Source organism: Chelon labrosus, assembly GCF_963514085.1.
Source record: "Chelon labrosus genome assembly, chromosome: 13".
Lineage (NCBI taxonomy): Eukaryota > Metazoa > Chordata > Actinopteri > Mugiliformes > Mugilidae > Chelon > Chelon labrosus.
This window is the reverse complement of record NC_140346.1, coordinates 2,026,740-2,030,877: the sequence shown is the minus strand read 5'-3', so window position 1 is coordinate 2,030,877 and position 4,138 is coordinate 2,026,740.

Below are 4,138 nucleotides of genomic sequence, written 5' to 3'. Positions count from 1 at the left end.
AATTCTACTTCTCCCCACTTTCTTTACTCTATAGTCTTGGTCCAGTCTCCAGTTTACTGATGACATAGCTGCTGTGTTCGATAGTTAAGGAGATACATTGTGCCATTATTTGTTGTTTATTTATTTGCTGTTTTTTGCGGTGGCAGGTAAATCAAGATGAAAATCTGATGTGATGTCTTCAAACTAATGTGTTTCTAAAAGTCTGAGCTAGAGAACCATTTTCTTCTTTGGTGCCAGTGGGGTAAAAACTAACTCAAGCAATGACTGAGATAATTACTCTGAGGCCTCAATCTTAGGATAAAACTTTGTACATAAAAAAAAAAATCATGCCACCAGAACACTTGGTCATAATTGCAGACATAATTAGTAGCGCATTTCAAAGTGCTGTCAGTGCATCATTACTGCTATATCTACTCATCTAAATTTAATAGTCTGGGCCCTTACCTCTTGTCCAGAACAAACCTGTTCTACTGTTGAGATATTATTGAGGAGGACTGACAGTGTTTGGAATGTGCTGAGAGAGTAACAAGGAGCTTGCTTCAGCACTTAAGCAGGATGTTATCAGTCCACTGGGTCAAGCTCAGCAGTTGCCTGCTGCCTCTGCAGAAAATCGCATCTCTTGCTATCTCACTCTCTTTAAGGGCTCGGTTAGACGACATCATTGTTCACTTACATCTTACACGACCAATATCCGATATTTATTGCAAAAGGTTAGGGTTTAGATCAGGTTATACAGGTTATTCTGATTTGGTGGGGACTACATTAACATGGAATCAGGGCTGTATCTTGTTAAAAAACACGAAAAACGCTACATTAGTGTTGCAGCAGGACAAACTGAGAAATCTGCACTAATCTGCACTAATCTGCACAATTGCTCCACACTTCAGCCCTCCCTCAAGGATCACTACTCACATTAATCTGTGATGATCTCCTCTAAATCACATTTCCCATCATGGTCTAGCCAAAACATGATAATGATGATGGTGATGTCTAGTAAATTCTTGCACTCACCAGAGCAATGATGTCAAGCCAAAATGCTATTTATTTTTGTAAATGCACTCTAAAGAATTGAACTGATAATCCTGGAGCTCCAGAATACTTTTAATCCAGATATGTTCATCTGCTGATTGGAAAAAAATGACACAAGGTCATTTATTTTATACCTTTTAAATGAAAGTATGAAACCACTGGATATAAGGGTTGCTTTTATCTCTCTATCATTAAACCCCACACTCAAAACCAGATATATGTAATCCTGGTGTTGTTACATGTTTCCATCCAACTTATTTATAAATGAATAACTGAAACAACCCAGTGTTTTGGGGGTGGTTTTAGATCAAGATAGGTCTAAGTCCCTGTTCAGATATGGTATTAACACAAGTGTTGTCTATTCAAAGTAGAGAGAGCCTTTTAACTAACCAAACTAATGATTCAGTCTAAACAAGAATTTAAAAAACAGCAGCTGTTCGAATGCTTCTTGAAAGAATGTATGTGTTTATTTGGATATAGAGAGTGGAACTGAGATCCAAACACAGGTGGTCACCCATACACATGTGGAAATGCCTTTTAATGCTACTCAGTCAGGACACATGTTGATGCCTAGTGTGAAAGTGAAACCCCTGAGTGGCACCTAAGCTAATGTAAGCTAAGCTAACCACTGACTCATTTATAGAGGGAGTCATGTACAAAAAAAAACAAAACAGGAATTTCTGCAATCAGTAAAAAAAACATCAGTTTGACTGACTGGTTTGTTGGTGGAGCCTCTCACGTCGCCTCGCCTGATTATTAATTTGATTTGATATAGAAAAACAAAACTATGTTTACTGTGTAAACACCACATCGACCAATGGCTGGATACACTGTCAGGGCAGGCTTGATGAAGTTAGTTTTGTGAGCCCGCTGACACAGGCTCTCACATAATTATTATAAATAATGTGTCATGATGAACACCTTTTTGAGTATAATTAGGTAGTTGTCACAAATTGTTTAACAGTGCTAACGAACTTAAATCACAAGATGCTAATGTGAACCAAAGGGAGGGGTTGGGGACTTTGAGGCCGAGATCAACAGCTCCTTCTTCCCTCTGTGTGCCAAGCAGTAAATTCCTTCACATTTAGGGTAATTCTGTTCTTTGTTTTTGTTTTCTTGCACAGTAGCCACCTGAAACAAGTAAATGCCTCATTTGTAATTTGGTTTATTTTGGATTTAGTCTTATTTCATAGTATGTAAAACTGTAAAGCGCTAAAACCATTTTTTAAGAAGACGTTCAAATAGATAATTTTGTGACTCACTCAGTCCTAGTGTTGAGACAAAATTATTCTTCTTATGACTGAACAAAGTATCTCCAAATCAACAGGATACACTGTCAGGATAAATTAAAGGCATTTAGACTCTAAACTGTGCTGTACAAAACATTACAAGATGCATATCAGTGTGATGTATGTTGACTTTATAACGGGGTTGGATGAGTCCACCTTCACTACATTCAGATTAATGAAACCCAAGGCCGTGAGGTTGATGACTCGAAAAATCATTGACAGTATTTTTGTAAGTTTGCGTGAAGCTGCTTATTTGAATGGGTATTGTGTAATAAGAAGTGAGGTTGTGTATTATGAAATAAGGGAAAAGTTTGTGTATTTATTCACATGATCTTGACATTTGTGAGACATAATTTATCAATGTTTTGTGTAGATTTTGCTTTGTGAAATAAACTTCTTCCATCTTACTATTTAAGAATTAGACTGAAGACCAGAACTGTCAAAATCAAAAATAAATTGATGAATGACTCGATGAATGAATTAATAATCCTTATATGCATCAAAAATATAAATTGCATGCATTCATAAAATATAAACATAAATTGATTTCTAATTTTTTATTTGCATTAGTTAGAATTAGTTACTTTCTTATTTCATTTCACTTATTAAGCAAATCCCTTTTAAAATGTATTTGTTTATTTATTTCTGTATTATTTTCCCTTTGCATTTCCCCTTTATTTCCTCAAACTTATTTCTATACAGTATGTCTTTGAATTTTACATTTCTTTATTCAATTCTGCTTAATTATGATCTGTATGCACAGCTCAACAGTCAGTCGGAACTATTTATTCTTTATTAGTCATACAAACTTTATATTTAATGCATTTATTGGGTCATGAATGTATTTATTTCTAAATTTTGTCACTTCTGGTCCTCCATAACGTAAAACCAGTTATATTAAACCTTTGACTCAGAGGCATGATGCTATCACAGAAACATCAATGTGGACCATTTCCTTGGTGTTTGCTGTGTGCTTTTTGTGTTCCTCACACGTTCATCATCTAAACTAGATAACTGCTGTGGACACAAACACAAGCAAAATCCTCATTAATATCCCGACTTAAAATTCTGGTGAGATGCTGTTTTTAATGTTTGACCTTTAGAGAGTTAGCGATAATGATAATAATAAGAGATGAACGTTGCCTATAGAAGTGGTGTTTACATTCTTTCTGCTTGCTTGCTGTGATAATCCAGACCATCTTGTTTAGTTACTGACTCCAGTTCTAGGGATATTTTACAAGCTTGTAAACAATAGTGTTCTTCTGGAACACTATGGATGATCTGAGCAGAAAATCATTTTACTTATCCCTGACAAAGGCTGCTCATCTGCATATAAATGAATAACCCGCGTTATGTTCCAGTCACATTACAACCCAGATTTATCAAAACTTTAATTTAAACGAGCTTATTGAAGCAGCTACTTTGGACTTCATTTTGATAAAAAGGGAATGATGATGGGTTACCATAAACGCAATGAAGCAGAAACAGAATGAGCTGAATTCCCTATACTTTCCGTAGAATGTTATATATTTTAATTTTGAAGTATTTATTCGTTCCAGGCATAAAATTACTATTACTGAATGATAAATGTATACTAGTTATTTATTTGAAAGGAGAGCTGCACAGTCACGCTTGATTTACAGCATAGCCCCAGATTACTGTGTAGCTTTTTTATCACAGCGTTATTAACGTAAGCTCCTTCACTCAGTGCCAACTTTCTCTCATCTTTTTATTTCGAGTGCTATCACATTTCTTTTGTGGGTAAACACTACAGAAATCTGACTGTACTGTGGTTACATCGTACAGGGCCTCTGTTGTCT